Consider the following 25,181-nt stretch of genomic DNA (forward strand, 5'->3'; position numbering starts at 1 on the left):
CTGTCTTGACATAGACTCTAATAAGAATTGAAAAATGAGATTAACTTATATTTTATGACATTTCTATTCCATTTGACGGTTATTTTTTCTGGTTTGTAACTGTAATGCCGTTGTGTTAATTTTTTTTTTTTTTTTTTTTGCATTTTTCTGAAGCTGGAAACAGGGAGACAGTCAGACAGACTCCCGCATGTGCCCGACCGGGATCCACCTGGCACGCCCACCAGGGGCGACGCTCTGCCCACCAAGGGGCGATGCTCTGCCCATCCTGGGCGTCGCCATATTGCGACCAGAGCCACTCTAGCGCCTGGGGCAGAGGCCAAGGAGCCATCCCCAGCGCCCGGGCCATCTTTGCTCCAATGGAGCCTTGGCTGCGGGAGGGGAAGAGAGAGACAGAGAGGAAGGCGCGGCGGAGGGGTGGAGAAGCAAATGGGCGCTTCTCCTATGTGCCCTGGCCGGGAATCGAACCCGGGTCCTCCGCACGCTAGGCCGACGCTCTACTGCTGAGCCAACCGGCCAGGGCCCGTTATGTTAATTTTTAAACAATGGAGGGCATGAAGAATGCACCTGAGAGGGATTGCTGAGGCACAGGTGTTCATTATCACAGTGAATGCCAGGCAGTGTGTATTGTAGAATTACCCATAAAGTACTTATGTCTAATTGAGGTTATCTGATAAAACATCGCCCTAACAACTATCTGCTTGGTGGCTTTATGCTGAATAGTTAACCATTTTCCATTGAGATTACCCTTTAAATATATTCTTTTAACTTTTATCCCTTAAGAGTTTAGTTGTGCCTCATCCAAAAAAATATCTGCAGAAGTCAGAGCTTGAGAGAAGTAACTATACCACCAGTCAGTTTATCCATTTCTTCTGCTCAACAAGAGATGACTTTTTAAAAAACCTCTCATGAAAAACATTTAATTGCTTGTCTAAGTACATATGGGGTCCTTGGGTTACAACACAGTTCCATTCCTACAGCAGTGACATAACTCAAATTTTGGTGTAAGTCGAAACACACCCTAGCCTAACACAAACAGAATACTTGCGCTTTTAACAATCCAAAATGGCGTAGGAAAGCATACTGGGGGAAGCCAACTCCCTCACTTATACGCGCAGTTACTGTGTATTCTTCTGCTGCACTTAGCCAAACTAGTTCATCCATGTAGTTCATAAGAACGATGCTAATGGCATAAGCGGAAACACTCATGTCTCAATTTTTTTAAGTTTTTATGGGAGTGGGAATCGTAAACTCGAAACGTTGTATATTCAGACTGTCGTAACCCAAGGACCCTGTATATTTAAACAAATATTAAAATTTGTGAAATAGACTCATGTTGCTATAAAGTAAGCCTTTAAATAGAGGAGCTAATTTAGCAAACAAAGGCTTTCCATCTAATAGAACACTCTAGACACCATCAGTTTAGTAAAAATCAACAACATTTGCAGCTGTAGACATCTAGTAAACTAGCACTCTCTACCAGTTTAACTAGTTGGAGCAAAGGAAGGAAATACATACTAACCAGAAGGCAAACCCCTAGTGCAGGCAAGGCCAACATACGCCCGAGGGCCGGATCCAGCCCGCGTAATGAGTTTATGCGGCCCGTGATTAAATTTTTAATATTCTCTGCATGATGCACTGTGGGAATGAAATAAGTGGTACTTTTAAATCGTTATAGATAAACTACGATATCTAACCATTGTACAACAATGAAAGTTAAAATCTCAGCTACTTAGAAGCGGAAGCATCTTTGATTATTGGAAATTGAGATATTTAAGAAAATAGTGATATGCGGGAAAAGAATTCTGCGTGTGACTAATCTAGGGTTAACTTCCAATAATTGGTTGAATGGATTCGTGATACTTCTTTATTTTATTTTTTTTAAATTTCATTATAAAGATTTACAGCTTTGGTACTTGTCTGTGCAATTTTTATAAGTAATTGAATAATGGAAAATATGGAAATTAAAAGAATACTTGCCGGCCCTGGCCGGTTGGCTCAGTGGTGGAGCGTCGGCCTGGCGTGCAGAAGTCCCTGGTTCGATTCCCGGCCAGGGCACACAGGAGAAGCGCCCATCTGCTTCTCCACCCCTCCCCCTCTCCTTCCTCTCTGTCTCTCTCTTCCCTCCCGCAGCAAGGCTCCATTGGATCTCTGCCCCAGGCGCTAGAGTGGCTCTGGTCACAACAGAGCGACGCTCCGGAGGGGCAGAGCATCGCCCCCTGGTGGGCAGAGCGTCGCCCCCTAGCGGGCGTGCCGGGTGGATCCTGGTTGGGCTCATGCGGGAATCTGTCTGTCTCTCCCCGTTTCCAGCTTCAGAAAAATACAAAAAATAATAATAATAATACTTGCCAAGGAATATTTAGTAATCTTCAGTTCAACTTATATTTGTGAACAAACTTTTTCTTTAATGAATCTAAATAAAAGTACAACAAGGTCAAGATCAAATCGTTTACATTTGGAGGCTGTGTTAAGAATAGTTACTATTGCCTGACCTGTGGTGGCGCAGTGGATAAAGCATCGACTTGGAAATGCTGAGGTCATCAGTTCAAAACCCTGGGCTTGCCTGGTCAAGGAGTTGATGCTTCCAGCTCCTCCCCCCTTCTCTCTCTCTGTCTCTCTCTCCTCTCTCTCCCTCTCTCTCTCTCTCTCTCCTCTCTAAAAAAAAAAAAAAAAAAAGAATAAATAAATAAATAAATAAATAAAAATTTTAAAAATCTAAAAAAAGAATAGTTACTATTTATATAAGTATAGAGCAAGATGTTAAAAAAATAATAGGTAATACAAAGCGCCTCAACACATCACATTAGTTTCTTTGTTAATTTGTTGTACTAAATTACTTACATTTAATCATAAACAAATTACATAATAAACTTTTTTGTATTTAACATTTTTTAATTTTAATATTTCATTCGGCCAGTGAAAAGTTTTTTTTCTAATCTGGCCCGGGGGCAAAAACTGTTGGCCACACCTGCCCTTGTGTATTCTTTAGTCATCAGTAAGTATTTTGATGTCCCTTTGGCCCTGACTCTGTCAGTTACTAAGTCCTGTAGTGTTTTATCTTTTTCAGTATCTATTGTCTCTCTCCTTTTTTTTTTTTTTTTACCCATTTATCCAGCCACTCTCTTAGTTCAGGCTCCTGTCCCCTCAGGCCGTCAACAATTGCAGTGCCTTGCAGTTGGTCTCTTTACTGTAAATCTCTCACCTCTTTTCAATTTATTCACTAGATCCTGACTAATCCTAAAATTCTTCTCTGATCTTCTCTTCTTTGCTTTAAAACCTCCAAAGGTTCTCCATTGTTTAAAGCAGTGGTTTTTAACCTTTTTACATTTGAAATGAGAGAATTATTTCGGGGGAAGGCAAAAATCACCCTGAGCATAAATGAATTCAACTGAGATAACTGGGTCTATAATCTTCATACAACATCAGGGTGGTTAACTCTTTCCGGACCAGCATGAAATTTCTGGTACACCAGTCCACAGACCAGCAATTGAAAACACGTCTAAAGCAGTGTTTCTTCAAGTGTGATGCTTGGACTGCTTGTCTTAGAATCACCTGGGATACTGTCAAACCTAAAGAAACAAAATCTCTGAGGAGTGAGGCCTGGAAATCCAAATTATTAAAAAGCACCACTCCATCCGCAGGAGACCCTTGAACACACTAAATATGAGGCCTGTCAGCCTGAAGCAGTGATTCTCAGCCTGGGCTACACATTGGAATCATTGGGGAAGCTTTAAAAAATTGCTGATGCTTGAATTCCATCCCTAGAGTTTCTGATTTAAATGATCTGGGACGTAGCCTGAGTATTGGGGTTTTTTAAAGCTCCCCAAGTGGGTATCTTTATCAAAGTGGATTATATTTGGCTGCATTTAACAGAAAATTCAAAGGAGCAGCTGCTTAAAGACACCAGCATTTATTCTCTCACACAAAACCGGCCCAAGAGCGGGTCATTCAGAAGCTGGCCTGTCGCACCATGAAATCATCATTCTGTCGCCCATTCGAAGTTTTTGAAAGGTTCAATCAACCTCATTTTGGGATACAAGTTACTACAGGAGCCACACCCAACAGTCCAAGTTCAAAGTAAAAGGAAAATGAATGGCAAAAGTCCCGACTTCCCAGCTGGGTCAGCCCTCTTGCTGCAGTCCCGAAAAAAACTTCATCCAAAGCCACATGGCAGGGCACACCTACCACAGGGAGACTGGGAAATGCGTTCTCTGTCATTGCCACCTTAAAGGAGGACTTTATTATTAAGGGAAAGGGAGAGGCTGGATACTGAGAAACAATTAGCACAGTCTGTCACAGCCTCAACTTGTATTTCTGACTTATTTTTTACCATTTAAACTTGCAAATTCTGTACCTATTCAAACTATCTGCTTTCTATTCCCTCCATGTGTGTAATAGTCCACACCTATGGCTTCTCAATGTGAAGGCATGCTCTTTGGCTATTAAAAGAAATATGTTCCTCTTCCTAAATGTCAAGATCTTACTTGCTGTCTCATCATAGCCCGCCGTGCTTCTCACACAGAAAACCAGAACGGAGGGCAGGGTCTCAAGTGGAGTAAGATTTTACTGTTTTTAAATGGATTCATGGAAAAGCTAAGTGGTTCAGGAAACCACTTGGGAGGGCAGAAAGTTAGGCAGCGAGCGTGCCTTTGAAAGGGCTCAAATATAATTTTCATGAGGCAGGATGTGAAATGGGATAGGGCTTGCTAAGTTGTAAGGAGTGGCACTCAAGAAATCAATTAAAAATTTTTACCTGAGATTGAGTGGGACTCTCTAACCCGTAAGACCATAAATTATAAATTTATTCAACATCTGACAATATTCCCTATGGGGAAATGTATTCATTTGCAGCTCTGACAGCCCTCTTTCTTTTCTCAGAGCCTATTCATAGAGTGCTCACCATATTTCACATGTACTTTTAGGTGCTGGAGATACAACAGTTCTGAACAAAACAGACAAGTTTCCCACACTGATGGTAGGAATTACTGAAAATTGCTGTAGTATGAATATCTGTGTACCTGCCCACTTCATACTAGAAAGTCTCATGCCCAAAGTGATAGTATGGTGAGGTGGGGCCTTAAACCCTGAGGGTGGAACCCTCGTGAATGGGATTAGTGTCCTAGTGCAAATGCAGTGAGAAGGTACCAGCCATGAGCCGGGGGAGGGTCCTCAGCAAACACAACCATACCGATACTTGGTGTTTGATTTCACAAACTCCAGACTTGAGCAATACATTTCTGTTGTTCATAAGCCACTCAGTTCATGGTATTGTGTTACAGCACTCACATGGACTGAGACAATAAGAAGCAACCAAAGGAGAAAATGTTTCCAAGAGTGATAAATGCAGTAAAGCAAACAGAATAGCATGATACTATTAAAGGATGATGGGGATGGATGCAGTGTGGGAAGTTATTGTCAGAGAGGGTATTCAGAAAGGTCCCTGAGAAAGTGAAATTCTTTTTTTTTTAATTTGTTTATTAAATTTAATGCAGTGACATTGATAAATCAGGGTACATATGTTGAAAGAAAACATCTCTAGATTATTTTGACATTTGATTGTGCTGTGTACCCCTCCCCCAAAGTTAAATTGTCTTCTGTCACCTTCTATCTGGTTTTCTTGTGCCCCTCCCCTCCCCCAACCCCTCTCTCCTTCTTCGCCGCATCCCCCCTTCCCCCAACCCCCTCCCCTGTTGCCATCCTTTTCTTGTTCATGTCTCTGAGTCTCATTTTTATGTCCCTTCTATGTATGGATTCATATAGTTCTTAGTTTTTTTCTGATTTACTTATTTCACTCTGTATAATGTTATCAAGGTCCATCCATGTTATTGTAAATGATCCGATGTCATCATTTCTTATGGCTGAGTAGTATTCCATAGTATATATGTACCAAAGCTTTTTAATCCACTCGTCCTCTGATGGACACTTGGGCTGTTTCCAGATCTTTGCTATTGTGAACAATGCTGCCACAAACATGGGGGTGCATTTCTCCTTTTGGAGTCGTTCTATGGTATCCTTGGGGTATATTCCTAAAAGTGGGATAGCTGGGTCAAAAAGCAGTTCGATTTTCAGTTTTTTGAGGAATCTCCATACTGTTTTCCACAGTGGCTGCACCAGTCTGCATTCCCACCAGCAGGGCAGGAGAGTTCCCTTTTCTCTGCACCCTCTCCAGCACTTATTCTGTGTTGTTTTGTTGATGAGCGCCATTCTGACTGGTGTGAGGTGATATCTCATTGTGGTTTTAATTTGCATTTCTCTAATGATTAGTGATGTTGAGCATTTTTTCATATGCCTATTGGCCATCTGTATGTCCTCTTTGGAGAAGTGTCTATTCATCTCTTTTGCCCATTTTTGGATTGGATTGTTTGTCTTCCTGGTGTTGAGATTTACAAGTTCTTTATAAATTTTGGTTATTAACCCCTTATCAGACGTATTGTCAAATATGTTCTTCCATTGTGTAGTTTGTCTTTTTATTCTGTTCTTGTTGTCTTTAGCTGTGCAAAAGCTTTTTAGTTTGATATAGTCCCATTTGTTTATCCTGTCTTTTATTTCACTTCCCTGTGGAGATAAATCAGCAAATATATTGCTCCGAGAGATGTCGGATAGCTTACTGCCTATGTTTTCTTCTAAGATGCTTATGGTTTCATGGCCTATATTTAAGTCTTTTATCCATTTTGAGTTTATTTTTGTGAGTGGTGTAAACTGGTGATCTAGTTTCATTTTTTTGCAGGTAGCTGTCCAATTTCCCCAACAAAATTTGTTAAAGAGGCTGTCTTTACTCCATTGTATTTCCTTACCTCCTTTCTCAAATATCAGTTGTCCATAGAACTGTGGGTTTATTTCTGGGTTCTCTGTTCTGTTCCATTGATCTATGTGCCTGTTCTTATGCCAGTACCATGCTGTTTTGAGTACAATGGCCTTATAATATAACTTGATATCAGGAAGTGTGATACCTCCCACTTTATTCTTCTTTTTTAAGATTGCTGAGGCTATTCGTGTTCTCTTTTGGTTCCATATAAATTTTTGGAATATGTGGTCTATATCTTTGAAGTATGTCATTGGTATTTTAATTGGTATTGCATTGAATTTATAGATTGCTTTGGGTAAAATAGACATTTTAATGATGTTTATTCTTCCTAACCATGAGCACGGTATATGCTTCCACTTGTTTGTATCTTCCTTGATTTCTTTTATCAATGCTTTGTAATTTTCCGAGTACAAGTCTTTAGTCTCCTTGGTTAAGTTTACTCCTAGGTACTTTATTTTTTTGGTTGTAATTGTGAAGGGGATTGTTTCCTTAATATCTCTTTCTGACTGTTCATTGTTGGTGTATAAAAATGCCTCTGATTTCTGAGTATTGATTTTATATCTTTCCACTTTGCTGAATTCATTTATCAAGTCCAGTAGCTTTTTGACTGAGACTTTAGGGTTTACTATATACAATATCATATCATCTGCAAATAATGATAGTTTTACTTCTTCTTTTCCAACTTGAATGCCTTTTATTTCTTCTTCTTGTCTGATTGCTGTGGCTAGGACTTCCAGGACTATGTTAAATAAGAGTGGTGAAAGGGGGCACCCCTGCCTTGTTCCTGATCTTAAGAAGATTGCTTTTAATTTTTGCCCATTGAGTATGATGTTGGCTGTGGGTTTCTCATAGATGGCTTTTATCATGTTGAGGTATGTTCCCTGTATTCCCACTTTGCTGAGAGTTTTGATCATGAATGGGTGCTGGATTTTATCAAATGCTTTTTCTGCATCTATTGAAATTATTATATGGTTTTTCTCCTTTTTGTTTATGTGATGAATCACATTGATTGATTTATGAATATTGTACCATCCTTGCCTCCCCAGAATAAATCCCACTTGATCATGGTGTATGATTTTTTCCATATATTGTTGGATCCGGTTTGCTAATATTTTGTTGAGGATTTTAGCATCTATATTCATTGGAGATATTGGCCTATAATTTTCTTTCTTTGTGTTGTCTTTGCCTGGTTTTGGAATCAGAATTATGCTCACCTCATAAAAGGAGCTTGGAAGTCTTCCTTCCTCTTGAATTTTTTGAAATAGTTTGAGAAGGATAGGAGTTAGTTCTTCTTTGAATATTTGGTAGAATTCTGTTGTGAAGCCATCGGGCCCCAGACTTTTCTATGTTGGGAGTTTTTTGATAACTGTTTCGATCTCATTTGTTGTAATCGGTCTGTTTAGGTTTTCTGATTCTTCCAGATTGATTTTTGGAAGATTGTATGTTTCAAGGAATTTGTCTATTTCATCTAGGTTGTCTAGCTTTTGGCATACAGTTCTTCATAGTATTTTCTTACAATATTTTGTATTTCTGTTGTGTCAGTTGTTATTTCTCCTCTCTCATTTCTAATTTTATTTATTTGAGTCCTCTCTCTCTTTTTCTTGGTGAGTCTAGTTAAAGGTTCATCAATCTTGTTTACCTTTTCAAAGAACCAGCTCCTAGTTTCATTGATCCTCTGTATTGTTTCTTTAGCCTCTATGCCAGTTAATTCTGCTCTGACCTTTATTATTTCCTTCCTTCTACTACATTTGGGCTTTACTTGCTGTTCTTTTTCTAGTTCTTTTAGATGCAGGGTTAAGTTGTTTATTTGAGCTTTTTCTAGCTTCTGAAAGTGTGCCTGTAGTGCTATGAACTTCCCTCTCAGTACTGCTTTTGCTGTGTCCCATAAATTTTGAGTTGTTGTATGCTCATTGTCATTCATTTCTAGGAATTTTTTTATTTCTTCTTTGATCTCATTCTTAATCCATTCATTATTTAACAACCTGCTATTTAGTTTCCATGTGTTTGAGAATTTTTGAGCTTTTCTGTTGTGGTTCATTTCTAGTTTCATGCCGTTGTGATCGGAGAAAGTGCTTGATATGATTTCAGTCTTCTTAAATTTTTTGAGAGCACTTTTGTGCCCTAACATGTGGTCTATCCTAGAGAATGTACCATGAGCACTTGAAAAGAATGTATATTCTGCTGCTTTAGGGTGAAAGGTTCTGACGATATCTATTAAATCGAGTTGATCTAGTGTTTCCAATAAGTCTGCTGTTTCTTTGTTAATTTTCTTTCTTGAGGATCTATCTAGTGATGTTAGTGGGGTATTGAAATCCCCTACTATTATAGTATTGCTGTTGATCTCGCCCTTTAAATCCATCAAAGTCTGCTTTATATATTTGGGTGCTGCTATATTAGATATTTATAATAGTTATATCTTCCTGTGGGATTATTCCCTTTATGATTATGTAGTGGCTTTCTTTATCTCTTACTATATCCTTTGTTTTAAAGTCCAATTTGTCTGATATAAGTATTGCTACCCCAGCTTTTTTTTTTCATTTCCATTTGCATGAAATGTTTTTTTCCATCCTTTTACCTTCAATCTATGTGTATCTTTTGTTCTATCTTGTGTGTCTCTTGTAGACAGCATATGTATGGGTCCTGTTTTCTTATCCACGCAGCTACCCTATGTCTTTTGATTGGATCATTTAATCCATTTACATTTAAGGTTATTATTGATATGAAGTTGTTTATTGCCATTTTCTTCTTTAAAGGTGTATTCCTTTTTTGCTATATTCTTTTCCCACTTTGATCTGTTTACAACAGGCCCCTTAACATTTCCTGCAGCATTGGTTTGGTTGTAATGAATTCCTTGAGTTGTTTTTTGTCTGGGAAGCTTTTTATTTCTCCTTCGATTTTAAACGATAGCCTTGCTGGATAGTCTTGGTTGTAGGTTCTTGTTCTGCATTGCTTTGAATATTTCTTGCCATTCCCTTCTGGCCTCAAGTGTTTCTGTTGAGAAGTTGGACATCATCCTTATGGGGCCTCCTTTGTAGGTGATAACTTTTTTTTCTCTTGCAGCTTTTAATATTTTCTCTTTATCGCTTAGCTTTGGTATTTTAATTATGATGTGTCTTGGTGTAGGTTTCTTTGGGTTTCTCTTTAATGGAGTCCTCTGTGCTTCTTGGACTTGTGAGAGTTTCTCTTGCATTAATTTAGGGAAGTTTTCAGCTATGATATGATTGAACAAAGTCTCTATCCCTTGTTTTTTTTCTTCTTCAGGAACTCCTATGATACAGATGTTATTTCTCTTCATGTTGTCACAGAGCTCTCTAAGGGTTTCCTCTGACTTTTTAAGTCTCTTTTCTCTTTTCTTCTCTGCTTTCATGCCTTCATTCCAGTTGTCCTCCAACTCACTGATTCGATCCTCAGCTCTATCTATCCTGTTTTTAATTCCTTCCATTGTGGTCTTTATTTCTGATATTGTATTTGTCATCTCCAACTGATTCTTTTTTATACTTGCTATTTCTTTATTTAGGTGTTCATAATGACCATCCATTGTTGTTCTAAGATCCCTAAGCATCCTTACAATCATTATTTTGAACTCCGCATCTGGAAGTTTGATTATTTCCATATCACTCAGTTCATCTTTTGAAGGTGTCTCTTGTGGTTTCATTTGGATTGCACTTCTTTTTTTTCTCATTGTCTGTTTTTGGGTTTTTTATTTGTAGAGTTGGTTGAGTCTAGGCTTGGTGTTGTCTGCCTCCAGTTTTCAGTTATTTCTAGGTCTTCTTGGGTTGGTATCAGCTGTTATCTGTAATCCACTTTCAGATTTGGGAAGCTTTGAAGTCTTGATTTGTTTGTTTTCTTAACAGGTGATAGTCTTTTTACTGAACTCAGCAGGGGGCTTCCTTGAAACTGTATGCAGGAATGCCGTGGGTGTAACCTGAGACTCTGAAGGCTTCTTTAGCCAATTAATCTCTCTGGGGGCAGGGTGTTTTCTCAGCTTCAGTAGGAGGAGGTGTATCTCAGATCTCCATGGAGACCTGAGTTACTGCCCCTCCTCCCCACTTCTTGTTTTCAGCTGTGTCTTGTTGCGCTGATTGGAGCTGGATAGATGTCCGGAGATCTCTGATCCAGAAGCAATTCAGCTCTGTTTTGTGAAAGGTTCAGTCCCTCCCCCAGCTATGGCCGCCTCCAGCACGGATGAGTCAGCTTTTTTAGTTCATCTCCTGCATTCCTAGCCCCTCACAGTCTGTCCCTTTCCCTGTCTTTTCCACTTGGGAGATAAGCTGGTCTTTTCAACACACCTTGCTCTCTGGTCGCCAGGCAAGTGGCTGTGAGCAGTAGTTTCTGCCCTTTTCCCTAGTGTGAGATCCCCTCTGGGCTCTCAGCCTCACCCCCCTCCCTCCGTTCCTGTAAGCAGGGGAGATTCAGGTGCTCCCTACCAGATTTTTTGTGGCTTCTTATTTGCTCTTTGGTTTTTGAGAGCTGTTCTTGTAGTTCAGAGTTGGTTTTTCATGCTGATTTTTCCTAAATTGATTTGTATTCCAGTTTGGTGGTGAGAGCTGGGCATCTGTGTGTCTGCCTACTCTGCTGCCATCTTTTCTGTCAGCTGAGAAAGTGACATTCTAAGTTGATATCTGATTCTGAGAAAGGATCAGTCATGTGATGACCTAAGGGGAAAGCATTTCAGGCAGATGGAACAGCAAGTGCAAAGGTCCTAAGGTGAACCAACCTAAGGAGAAGAAGGAAGACTGGATTATCAACTTGGAATTATCTTCAGCTGCAAGTAGCATGGGCCAGATTCCAGTGACTTAATTAAACACTAGGTTTCTTTTTCTCACATAATGAAAAACTTAGCAGTAGGGGACAGCAAGCATTGGTTCATGATTTGAGGATATCAGTACTGAGATGTCTGTGGAGTTCTAGGTCTAGGACTTTTCCTCAAGGAGCTAGGATTGCTTCTTTCACTCCAGAAATTGTGTCCATGTTCCAGGCAAGTAGGAAAGACAGAGAGAGCAAAAGGCAAGTGTCCCTTTTTAAAAGACTTTCTCAGAAGCCTCATATAGCAATTTCCAAGAACATCTAGGTGACCAGGACCATGTCATGTGGCTTTCCTGGCTACAACTTTTATGATCTGATTTGCACATGCCTCTCTCCATACCAGCTGTCTAGTGAGAACAAAAATGCTTCAATCTGCAAGCCAAAGTGAGGCATTCTTAACAAGACCAGGGGGATACTCAGCGTAGGGTGCTTGGATGCTAGAACTGAGAGAAAGGGTGCTGGAATGGATAGAAAGAGGTGCAAGGAGATCCCTCAGGACCTACCCCTCCTTCCTGCCCATCTCTTTGTTAGTTTGTTTGCTCATTCACATATTCATTAATCATTGAACTACTGTGAGCCAGACACTGTGCTAGGCTTTGTAAGTATAAAGAGACATAAAACACAGCCCCTGCCCACATCACCTAGAATCTGTGTAGGGACAGACATATAAGTAAACCAATACAACACAGTGTAATGAGTATTGTTACAGAACTATGTAGGGGGTATTTGTAGAGGCACAAAGGAGGCAATGAGCAAACCTCAGGGGCCACTATTTATCCTGAACCAAGGGGAAACAGAGATCAGAGTTCAAAGGTGGGGGGGAGCAGCCCTTTGTTGTTGTACTGTACCCTTCAAACTTCATAATTGAATGAGTTCATCTGCAATAATATTTACGTAGAATCCAGTGTGATAATGCTTTTAAAGTTTGATGTGTTTGATAAGAAATGCATTTATCACAATGGTCTAACCACTGAGACTGCTCTGCAGGTAGGTCGGAACCATTATTTCACCGGTTTGAGCTTTTCAGCACTGCTATTACTGTGATTCTGTTGGCTTTCCTCTTATGGGTCCGAGATGCTGATTCCTTTTACAGCAAGAGAGGATCGGGGGCTGTCTTTTGAGTCCAGATGAGACCCTTGAAAACTTCCTAGTACACCTGTATGCTAGATCATTTTAAATCTCCATCTTGTAATAACTTAGGTTCAGAAAGTTGAGATATTTGGTCAAGATAACTGGTGGGGCTATGGTTCAAATGCTGGTCTTTCTGGTGCCAGGGTTTTTATTTATGACACCATGCTGAGCTATTTGCCCAGAGAGCCCCTTTCCTTCATGGAGCGACCCCAGGATTGACCTACGTGCTTCCCTTCCCTTTCACTGCCACCAACTATTATTTCCACTCAGAGTCTCTCTCCTCCCCCGGACGTACTTCAGTACAAGGACCTCTTTAGCTGGCAAACAGCTGATTTGAGGGTTTTTAAGGTTTACTCAGCTAGTAAGAAGAGGAAAACAGGAAAGAAGGGGGAAATAACAAAATTATGGCCTTACTGAAGCTGCCAGTAGACATGTGATTGATGGCTCTGCATTCTTGAGGCTTCAGCACTTCTGTCTAAGCCCCGAATTTTTCAGACTTTCTTTCTGCATACTCTGTCTACTCAGATCACTCCATTTTCAGGCATGCTCTTTCTTGTTTGTTTCCCTGAACAGCTACTAGAAATGACCATGTTGGATCTGACTTTGATCCTGGTCTGGATAGACAGGATTTTAACGACCAACTTGCTTCTTTCCAGCAGAAGACATTTGAGGAGGAGGGACACATCGTTACCACAGTGTCATTGTCCACCCAGTGCCAATCCAGGGCATCAATGTAAGGGGGAGGAAAGGCACTAAGTACTGGAGGGGATCAAAGGAGAGACAGTTCCACTGGGGTGATAGGAACACTCACAAAACTTACACTGAGGCTCTGTGAAGAGATGGGAAAGCCTCACAGGGAAGGAGACTGGGAGAAGATTCCCAGACCAATGTCAAATCACCATTTCTTCAAATACTCACACCCCTTGTCAATGAATCCACAAGAGCTCCTGTTCTCCCAGCAAGTGAAGTTTAAAATCATAATCGGAATCATCTAAATTAGCCCCCTCATGGGATTTCCAGTTTTTGACCAAAATTATGGCTTGTTAGAGCTTCAATATCCGAATTTTAGACTCACTTTCTTAGTGGGTCTAATTTTGAAGCAGTCCAGTTTGGCTTAGAATTCTCATTTCCATTCTTGCCATCCCCTCACTGAGCTGGGGGATGATGTAAAGGTGGGCTTCCCTCTTTCTCTCTGTCAGGAAACAGATCGTTTCTGATAGTCCACCTTTCAATATCATTCTATCACTGCAACATTTCCTATTTGTCTTAGCACAAACCATGCCCCCTCACTTGCACCAAAAACATTTTTGAGGATGAAATATGTTTTAAGCTACCAAGTTCGTTCAGACTAAGTGTGGCTTTGAATTAGTCTTTAAATATCAGTATCAGGTTACTGTATGGCACCAGCGTAGAGCCGATGTGAACATGTGAAGCAAGTCCATGCCACTATTTAGGTGTAATCTTTGCAATAGAAATGTCACCCCAATGCATTCTGGGGAAGTCTTGATTCGTGCTTCAACATTATCAAGACATTCTGCAACTTCTGAGAAGACAATTCTGTGGGATGTGAGGGGGGAAACGGTAAGAAAGGAGAATGATTCAGCTGAAGAAGAAGAGAGAAACTGGGGAAGGAGGGACTCATTTGCTCTTTGGGAACTCCATTGATGAAGGAGTTGGTACTGCCCAAAGATAAAGGAATGAAGTTGAAAGGAAAAGAAAGGGGACTATACAGTTGTGGGATTAGCAGTTGGAGGCAATGTGTGATTCCAGGTCTCCAAATTCAGGTCCCTGGGGCCCAGGTAGGGGATGGTAAACAGCGCGGGGGTACTAGAGGGCATGCACCTGCTGAGAGGAAGAGGCCGCTGCCACCCAGGTGGCATTGCTTGCTGGCGCCCATGGGAAATGTGGGCCAAGTGTGCCCTCTTTTTTTTTTCTTCTTAAAAAAATTCATGGGCCCTGGCCAGTTGGCTCAGTGGTAGAGCGTCAGCCTGGCATGCAGGAGTCCCAGGTTCGATTCCCAGCCAGGGCACACAGGAGAAGCGCCCATCTGCTTCTCCACCCCTCCCCCTCTCCTTCCTTTCTGTCTCTCTCTTCCCCTCCCGCAGCCAAGGCTCCATTGGAGCAAAGTTGGCCTGGGCACTGAGGATGGCTCTGTGGCCTCTGTCTCAGGCACTAGAATGGCTCTGGTTGCAACAGAGCGACACCCCAGAGGGGCAGAGCATCGCCCCCTGGTGGGCGTGCCGGGTGGATCCGGGTCAGGCACATGCAGGAGTCTGTCTGACTGCCTCCCCGTTTCCAACTTCGGAAAAATACAAAAAAAAAAAAAAAAAAAATTCATGGATTTATGTTTGTATTTGAAATATCAGAATTTTTAAATTTTGTCTGACAAAAAATATTTGCCGGCCAAAAGTGGACCTCGACCACCTGCTTGCTTCCTCTGAATGCTTGCGAACCGTTAGATGTGAACATCAGGAAAAATGCCAGGATAGCTCATCTACTGTGTGTTAGTAACTGTGACCTGTATGATCTTAATGTCTTTGTTGCCTTTAGAATGGCATGTGACAGAGTGTAAAATGTGTCGATACCTGTCACCTCATCTTGAAAAGAGAAACAAACACCTACCAAATATAGAAAAAGAGAGGAGGAAATGTATTCTGGCCTTGAATTGTTAGTTGATTAAGGCCAAACATATTAAATGAGCTTTATGAATATGTTAAACATTTCTAAATTAAAGCTAAGGAAAAAAATTCCTTTCAAGTATTCAGTGTCCTTATTTCAGACTCAAGATTTAATGAAGCCCAGTGGACCGTTCATTCTTCTCTTGCCCTTCTCCCTGCCTACCCCTCCCTCTCTCAGACAATTGGAACAATAGCTACTGGTGCCCATATTCCTCCCCAGACAATCTCATGAAGACCCTTCCTGCTCCCTCGGGCCTAGAACATGAGAGCCAACGTGGGTACTGTATACAACTCCTTGACTTCGCGGAGCCTTCGTGGCCCGTGAGAGGTACACTTTCCCTTTACTGAAGAAAGGAACTATCGCTATGAGTAACTGACGCTTGATGCAAAGTGCCTCCACAAATATTCTGTCACCAAATCCCGTCTATACCTCTGTGAGCTGAGCTGGGAATTATTATTATTATCTTTTATTTTATATGTGAGGGAACTATCTTGCCTTTGGCCACAGAGCCTGAAAGGGACACGATTGGAATGAGAAGCTGGGTCTCCTGCTCTCCAGCCTAGCCTTGTCCACTGCCCCACAAGTACCCCTCTCCCTCCTTCCCTGTGGTCTTTAAGGAATCTCGATATAACCAGAGCTGACACCACAGATTCTCCTAGCTCTTGTAAATGGACATGTATCTCCTCTGTTTGCACTCCCTTATTTGCCTTTGCTACGTGTTCTGATGCAGATCTGAGCACTCCAGATCATACGACGAACAGCAAGGAGTTCCCAGGAGCAAATCCAGCACAAAGAAGAAAGAATTGGCACCTTGCTATAATTACTAAGAGAGTGGTGTTCTGGGTATAGTGTGGCCCCTAAATTCTTCCCAGCCCGGGCCCCTGGATGGAACCTGTAGGTATGAACTGAAAACTGAATCACTAAATGATTGAGCTTGGCAGTCCGATTAACTTTGCTTCCAGATGCTTCTCCAGATAAGTGGAAGACACAGCAAGCAGTCTTTTTCTAACTCTCAGTCTCTGTCCTGGAGGAGTAGTGGGTAAGCTCCACACTCCCAGGCCCAGGGTACAATTTCCAGCTCCACTGCAGCCCGGAAGGGGAAATGACAGGGACGGCCAACTTCTAATCTGATTGGCACCTCTGTGAGACAGCTGGGGTTTGAGGCTCAGGCCAGCGTACTCTGACTGTGAGCAACTAAGGGACTGTTTAGATGCCTACCAGTATTTTACAGAAATACAATCCCAGGGTTCTTGGAGATGCCTGGGAAGGTGGCTTCCACCAAGCAGGTGGGGGCTCAGGGCAGAAAGCATGGCTAGTGCTAAAGGGCTGCGTAGCTATGAGCACAGGTGGGGAAAAGCAAAGCCACAGATCTCCCTCAAACTGAACCCTTTTGCCCCCGCCCCAGCCCTTCCCCTGTTCCAGGTCTAAAGCAAACATTTAAAACTTTTGAACCTGAGCAGTTACAGTTGAATAAGTACTTCTCTTTCAACTTTCAAGGTAAAATACCCCATGAAAATTGTCTAAGAAGTCACTGAAGTAACATACATGGGTGCTATTAGTGCAAGAAAGAATAATTGTCAGATGTTTCAAGTTCCCCCTTCAACTCTCAGAAGCGAATGCTGGTGGGATCCCAGAACACCTCTCTGTGTGGTCTTGAGTACAGCCCTGCCGTGTAGAGCAGTGCTCCAAACCCTGCTGCACATCTGAACCCCTGGAAGAGCTCTTGAAAATACCAATACCTGGCTCCACCCCAGGTCAACTCAATCAGAATGCCTGTGGTGAGACCTAGGCATGATATTTTTTTAAATCTCTGGAGGTGATTTAAGAGCCTGTGGTAGGGGTTGGGAACCACGAGTGTAGAAGAAAGAGGCCCAGACTGGTAATCAGTTTAAAGTCTTGGCCAGGCTTTCAACTGAGTCATTTTGATCAATTCCCTTGACTACTCTGGGCTGCAGTTGTCATATAATTTCTGAGTTTTCTTTAAGCAGCAAAACTGTGTGTGAGCATTACAGCATCACTTGCAACAGTGAAAAATGAGGAATGAGCTACATATCCAAAAGAGGATTAAGCAAGTAACAATATACTCAGGTATATGCTCACATTTAAATGACATTAAATGAAAAAAAGTAGATATAAAACAGTTTTATAGAATAACCCCATTTTTTAAACAAAATGAAAATAGATAACTAGATATAATTGTAAGAATGTACACCAAAATCTTTCCTTTCTGGATAAGCGACTCTCATTTTCTTCTTTTAACGTATCTGTTTCCTATATTCTCAGTACCACTCATCTGTGCTAAATATTAAGGGGGAAAAAATCTACTCACACATGTCAAGCCTTGAATATCAGTCTTGAATACAGGTCTAGAAAATCTCAAATATAATTATACTTGTATATGTAGAATTCTAGCTCTTATATTTCTTTATGTGCAAATACTTGATGCTTTGTTTGCCCTCTGGGTTACCTACAAAATGTATTACCTTTAGACTTGTTCATTGTCCTGATTTGGAACTACTGATCTAATATATACATACATATATATGCGAAAGCATTGCTCCTCAGTATTTGTTCTGGTCCTGGTGGGGCTGCCCCATTTCACTGGTGAGAATAATTAGACAGGAAGCAGCAGTGAGGAAGTCAGGAGGACAGAGAGCCAGGAGAGAAGGCTTTTGATTTGTTTTTCTTCCCTCGAGCATTCTGTCATATTTTTGCCTGGTGTGTTGGTAGTTATGAAGATGAAGTGAAAGGCAGCAGTGAAAAGACTTGGCACACGTTTAGGCACACAGCTGCTTGTTAAGTTTCATTGTGTTCATGCACACCTCTGAAGGGAGTAACTTAGCTACTTATCAAATGTGTGTCCTCAGTGCATTCTCAGCCCCCAGCAAGCTTCAATTGCCACCCCTGAAAAAGTGACAGTAACAACAGTGTTCACTTCACTGGGATGCTGTGAAAATTCAACGATGTGATGTAGGTAAGCACTAAGCAAACATCAAACACACAATAAGTGCTCAACATGAGCAGCTATTATTATTACACCTTATTCGAGTTTTCCTTAACCAAAAAAAAAAGCCTTAAAATATTAATAGAATTTTCATTGTAATCCAGAAAAAGAGAATCATATCAGTTTAAGGCTTTGACAATTTGGGATAGGAATAATAAAAGTAGATTGGAAGATTATATTTTGATTAGAAATGTACTTTTTTGCCATTTCAGTCCTAAAAAAAGAGTATTATTTTGAGTGTTGACTCCTCTGTGGTTTGACACCAAGGATAGAATATTTCATTTCAGTAATAGTGCCTTAGAGAACTGATGAGCCACAGATAAAGGCGGTGACACTAGAAAATGACTTTGACTGTAAGGCAAGTCTTTTTCTGTTTAAAAGAGATTAAACCTTCAGAAATATTTTCAAAGCAGCACAATATATTGCATATAACATAATGAATGTAACTTGAGTTTTGTTGTTAGGCTAAAGGTTCAAAAGAACCAGGACTAGGTAGAGAAACGGAGGAAAAGAAACTTTGCTGGTTCCCAAGCTTTATTGAAATAAGTAGAGTATGAGAACAAGATTGGCCAGTGGTCCCCAAATTTGTGATGCCCTCTGGAATCACCTGGGGAACTTCCAAGAGTACTTACTGGTGACTGGGTCCCACCCTCAGAGACTGGTTTACAAGGTATGGGTGTCGTCTGGGCACCAGAACTTACTAAATATCCTCAGGTAATTCAGATGCACAAACAAATTTGAGAACCACTGGCATAGACAAAGAGTCCACTTGAACCAACATGGCCCCCAGTGCACCCTTTCCTCTTCCCTCAAGGGGATGGTGCCAGGGAGTGGCAATGAAGAGTAGCCCCCACATGGGACCCCTTAACTTTCCCCCTTTTCCTGCTGAAAGTGTCACATCAACTGCCCAGAAACAATTTGTTACATCTTCCAAGACCAACGACCAGATGTCAGACTAAGGCCCTCACTGGGCCAGCCTGATGCCCCCTCCTGCCTGCATCGCCACCTCAGTTTCTACAACCTCCCTTGAGCTGTGCCTGCATCACTTGAGCAGAAAACTTCTGTTTATGTCCACTTAAAAGCCTACTGGGCAGAACCTTAATTTATACTAAATGACATCAGTGAGCCAGGAAAACATGTTTTAACCACTAATTTTAGTGAAAAGCCAAAGTTTGGAGGGTGGCCCCAAAGGGTCTGGTGATCAATAAACAAATAAGTTGTGGTTTGAGCTCTGCTTGTTGGGTGTGTATCTGTATGTCAGGGAGATGAGTTGGGTCAAATAGAAACTTAGGTTTTGAATGGAGAGCAAGGATATTATCTACTTATCTTTTCAACATAGTTTAAGCTTTACTGCTTACATTGGAACAAGGTTTTGGGGGGGTTTGTTTGTTTGTTTGTTTGTTTTAACTAGAATTTGAAACCACCTTCTAGGCTATACCCAAAAAGGAAAGTAGGAAATATAGTATAACAGATGTGGATTATGTATAAAATGAGATTATACAGAAGAGATTTTGATGGCCTGGGACAATAAAGATAGCTTAAGATTTGAAAGTGCTTTGCCTGACCAGGCGGTGGTGCAGTAGATAGAGCGTCGGACTAAGATGCGGAAGGACCCAGGTTCGAGACCCCGAGGTCGCCGGTTTGAGCGTGGGTTCATCTGGTTTGAGCAAAAAGCTCACCAGCTTGGACCCAAGGTCGCTGGTTACTCGTCTGCTGAAGGCCCGCGGTCAAGGCACATATGAGAAAGCAATCAATGAATAACTAAGGTGTCAAAACGAAAAATTGATGATTGATACTTCTCATCTCTCTCCGTTCCTGTCTGTCTGTTCTCTCTGACTCTCTCTCTGTCCCTGTAAAAAAAAAAAAAAAAAAGATTTGAAAGTGCTTTCATGATCAAAGTAATCTTATCTTGTCCATAGCACATACCTATGCAATATTTTATCCTTGTGCTATTTTTATCCTTGTGTGAGGATATGGAGGCTCACAGAGATGAACTGTCTTGCCCAAGGTCACACAGTCAATAAGTGGTAGGGTCAGTACTTGATTCAAAGGCTACTAGACTTGCACTGTGCCACACCTGGAAGACCACAAATAATCTCTGAATATAGATTAAATTTATCTTCATTCTATTCATAACTTTCAGGAATATGCTTAGCTCTGTTATTGATCAGTGATTGAGGAAATGTATCAATTGGTGTTTTTGTTATTGTTTTTGGTAAGCAAGAGTAGCTTGCTCTACATATCTTAAGCAAATAGGAGGACTTATTAAAAGGTTATGGGGGGCAACTCACAATCAAACAGGGAATCTTGAGGAAGGGGTTAAAAAATTGACCCGAACCAAGAAGACCATACAAACTGTAGAGCAGAAACCAGCTGGCCGAGATGTTGCCATGGCCAATAGTGATGGACACTGCTGCCCACATGGGTCCTAACCATCCCATCCTCTTAGGTCACACCCTGCAGCATCGATCCCTGGTAGAAAGCCCAGTGGGCAGTCGTGTCCTGGCTGCAGGCAGAGAGAAAGAGACTTTCTTCCTTTCACCTTCTACAGCAGAAAGCGGGACCTGGTGGCCCCCTCAGTACCTCTGATCATAGGGACTGTGCCAACAGAAAGAAGGTTAAACATCAAATGACCAAAGAAATGACAAATGTCCTTGACAGAACACTAGTTTAAAAAAATGCTTTTTTAAGTGAGAGAAAGACAGAGACAGGAAGGGAGAGAGATGAGAAGCATCAACTCATAGTTGCGGCACCTTAATTGTTCATTAAGCGCTTTCTCATGTGTGCCTTGACTGGGGTGCTCCAGCTGAGCCAGTGACCTCTTACTCAAGCCAGGGACCTTTGGCTCAAGCCAGCAACCGTGGGGTCATGTCTATGATCTTAAGCTCAAGCTAGTGACCCCACACTCAAGCTGCATGAGAGCCTGTGCCCAAGGTGGTGAGCTTGGGGTTTTGAACCTGGATCCACTGTGTCCCAGGCCAATGCTCTATCCACTGCACTACCACCTGGTCACATAAAAGAGGTTTCTAAGGAAAATTACAAGATACTGTAAAAAAATATTTTATTTTTTTAACTTTTAAAAAAAACTGTGTTTAATCATGCAAAGTCATTGGAGACATCGGTCAGCCTGCACATTGAGAAGAAAACAGAAGTGAAGCCAGCGAGTGCATTAGGCGGTCAGTCTGTGGGTAACCCTCTCTCGTTAGCTCTCTAACCCTGGGAAGTTGCCTGGGTCATCGGGTTACAGCAGCTCTAGGCCACAGTCTAGAAACACACTCCTTGTCCATCCCTTCACTCAGCCAACGTTTATTATGCACTTTTCTATGTACTAAGCACTGAAGTTTTCCATACCTGATTCTGGGAATACAATATAAAAGATTCATAAATCCTGGGGAGGGGGAAACCCTTGTCTGTGTGTGTGTATGATGACCTGTGTTTGCATGTATGACTTTGAGTCTGTGTATGATGCAATTCAAGAATTAGATTTACTCTAATTTTTCAAATCACATAGGGGGTTTTGATAATTTATAGAACCCTTTTATCAATAATACTGGGGCACCAGAGAGACTAATATATTTAGACAGTGTTAAAGTTTTTTTTTCATCATCTTCAAAAATCCACCTCCTGCTCGATTTTTTATACCCTTTTTGCTATATACATGCACAATGAAAAAATAAAAATTCCTTCTCCATAGGTAAGTACTATTTTTAGAGAGAATCTCAGGTCTTGAAAGACTTTGTTTCCTACCTTTGGCATGTTTACCATCTTTCAGAACAATAAAGAGGAGGGTGCTCACCAGCGACACATTTATACCCAAAGTCAGGCTCCGTTAGGTGAGAAAGACGGAGCTGGGGCCAGATATGGGGAGAACTGAACAATGGCTCAATGTTATCATTATTTAAATCTTTTTCTAGATGACAGAGGCACCACCACAATCTGTTGTAATATCCTCTTTCCTGAAGCTGTACCTGGGTTGTATCAGCTCAGTGTCTGTTTTCATAAACCAAATCAGAAAGAGCTCCCAGAACAATGAGGCTTAATCTACAAAGGCGGAGGGTGGAATGGGCTTTACAAGGACCACTCACTCTTAGGAGAAATTGTGCAAATACTTTTTCAAGGGTCAAAATAATAACCTTTTGTTTCTGGAAGTTAAATGTTGAAGCATTGATGTTTGCTTTTCTAGGTATTTAGAATTGGCCATTTCCATCTAAAGGCAATACATCTTCTAATGCTCTAGTCTCTCACTTCACAGAGAAAGTAAAAGCATCAGTTGCTCAAATGCCTCTATGAACAAGGAAAGTTTCTTGAAGTTCCTCAGTCCCTGGGGCCTCCTCTTACCTTTAGTCCCCGTCCCATATTCTCTGGGGAGCCGGGTGCCCTACATCAGTGGTCCCCAACCTTTTTTGGGCCACAGACCGGTTTAATGTCAGAAAATATTTTCACGGACCGGCCTTTAGGGTGGGACGGATAAATGTATCATGTGACCGAGACAAGCATCAAGAGTGAGTCTTAGACGGATGTAACAAAGGGAATCTGGTCATTTTCAAAAAAATAAAACATCTTTCAGACTTAAATATAAATAAAACGGAAATAATGTAAGTTATTTATTCTTTCTCTGTGGACTGGTACAAAATGACCCACAGACCGGTACTGGTCCGCGGCTCAGAGGTTGGGGACCACTGCCCTACACCACCCCCAACATCCCACCTCCCACCCCTGCCACCAGACCATTTTGCTCTGGCAAGTTTGGGTACGGGGGCTGCATCTGTGTGGACCCAGCCTGACTCCCTGTTACTAGACTACTCCTTTCAGCACTGCTCCTGCCTCTTCTATCTCTGGGTGTTTCCTCACAGCTTCATCCCATACACAGAAGGATTGAACTCTGATCTACCACCCTTGTGCCTTCATTTTCCAAGTCACTGCTAATTGAAACTTGCTGTTACCAGTTAATAATTCCCCCCTGCTGACTAACCATCTCCTTCATTCCTTCCCGGAGAACTCTTCCAGCTAGTGATGTGCTCCAGGCGATGACCGTACCAGCTTCTCCACTGGCCCCATGTATAGCCCCTACGTTCAAGTCTCTTCTCATTGCTTCTGAAACATCATCAGCCTTTTTGTTGCTGTCCCAGCTTTAGAGAGGCTAATGCAGTCAGCGATACTGAAACTCAGCCAGGATGAAATAGGCCTCTCCACCGCCAGCTGTATTAATGAATAAGGAGCTATGGAAACCTCTAATACTAGGTTCTAGCAACAGCTCTATTTTATAGATTTTGCGGACTTTGGAAAGCATATTTTGTGAGGTCCAAAAATACCCCCTAGCACATGGGTTCTCAGCTGTGCCTGCATGTTAGAAATACCTGCAGAGCTTTTGCAGCTTGTGATGCTCAGGCCAGAGCCCACATCAGTTACGTGGGTGCCCTGGGGTAGACTCAAGCTCCCCAGGTGATTGGAAGTTAAGAAGCACTGCTCTTGAGAGCGGCAGGGTTAGGAATTAAACATAAAGATCGTCACCTGATATGTTTTCTTTTCCTAAATGAACTTAACTACCTACAAGAGACCAGGATTTTAAGAACAATTATGTACACATTCAAAGCTTTCTGCCTGTTTGTTTTTAGACATGCTGAAGTAAAACTGTTCAGTAGAGGTTGAAGCTTACTCAGTCTTTTCCCCTCATGTCTGTTTCTTAGCTACAGTTACTTTTGCAAAAAAATAAATAAAATTATTGAGCACCTACTATGTATCAGGCACGGGAGGACCCCCAGGAAAGAAAGAAGATGTGATATGCCCCCGCGGAATTTATATCTGCTAGAAAACATATGATACATAAGAAAAATAAGCAAGATAATGACAAATGTGGTGTGTGTGCAAAGACAAAAATATGAAAGGATAATGTAACAGCAAATGTATCCCATCCGGAGGCAGGGAAAAGGCAGCTACCCGAGGAAGTCTTTTAGATGTAGGTGTCCGGAGAATCCTTGTCTGAGGAGCGGCATTTGAGATGAGACCAGATCGTGAAAGGAGCTAGCCTTGTGAGGATCTGGGGCAGAGCACTGCAGGCAGAAGGGGCAGCGAGTGCCAAGACCCCGAGGCAGGGGCAGAGCTGGCGAGTTCCAGAACCCGCCAGACTGGAGTGTGGTGGGACGATGGGAGAGCAGGACAAGACCAAGTCAAGGATGGAGTTAGCAGCTAGCCCGGCAGGGCCTTGGTAGGTCACAGGGAAGAGGGGATTTGATTCAAAATGCACTGAAAAGCCAGTGGAAGATGAGGTTTGTGATTTTAAAATGTGTGAGGAAAAGAGAGAGATCAGTTGCTCGGGTAATAGTGGCTTATTTTAGAAGTATTGTTTTAGACGTAAGGCCAGAAGGACTTCCAGATGGATTGAGGGTTGGAGGGGGTGGGTGCGGGAATGAGGGGAAGGGAAGAATCAGAAACGCTGCTTCGTTCCTCCTGGCCTGAGCTGCTGATGGGATGGCAGTGCCATGGCACTGAACGGAGATCTGGGGGAGGCGCACTTCGCGGATGAGAAAGAAAAAAGCCAAAGCTCAGCTTGGACATCAGAACTTTGAGATTCCTTTTGGTGTCCATTAATATCCATTAGAAGCTGATGTCTGTTAGGACAAGTCTGGAGCTCAGAAGAAAGGTCAGGGTAGTAAATGTAAATTTGGAAGTCATTGTCATGGAGGTGGTATTTAAAACTTTGGAACTCGGTGGTTTTACCTAGGAAGAAAATGTAAATAGAAAACAGAAGATAGTGAGGGA

General features: G+C 41.8%; 2 protein-coding genes across 4 annotated transcripts in view; one reads left to right on the forward strand and one right to left on the reverse strand.

Annotated features, from left to right (window-relative positions):
• The window catches only part of SREK1IP1 (SREK1 interacting protein 1), a 471,033-nt gene that overhangs the window by 219,523 nt on the left and 226,329 nt on the right, over positions 1–25,181 (reverse strand). The gene's annotated exons all lie outside the window — the stretch shown is intronic.
• The window catches only part of RGS7BP (regulator of G protein signaling 7 binding protein), a 120,643-nt gene that overhangs the window by 9,429 nt on the left and 86,033 nt on the right, over positions 1–25,181 (forward strand). The gene's annotated exons all lie outside the window — the stretch shown is intronic.

This window comes from Saccopteryx leptura, chromosome 1 (assembly GCF_036850995.1).
Source record: "Saccopteryx leptura isolate mSacLep1 chromosome 1, mSacLep1_pri_phased_curated, whole genome shotgun sequence".
In the NCBI taxonomy this organism is placed as follows: Eukaryota; Metazoa; Chordata; class Mammalia; order Chiroptera; family Emballonuridae; genus Saccopteryx; species Saccopteryx leptura.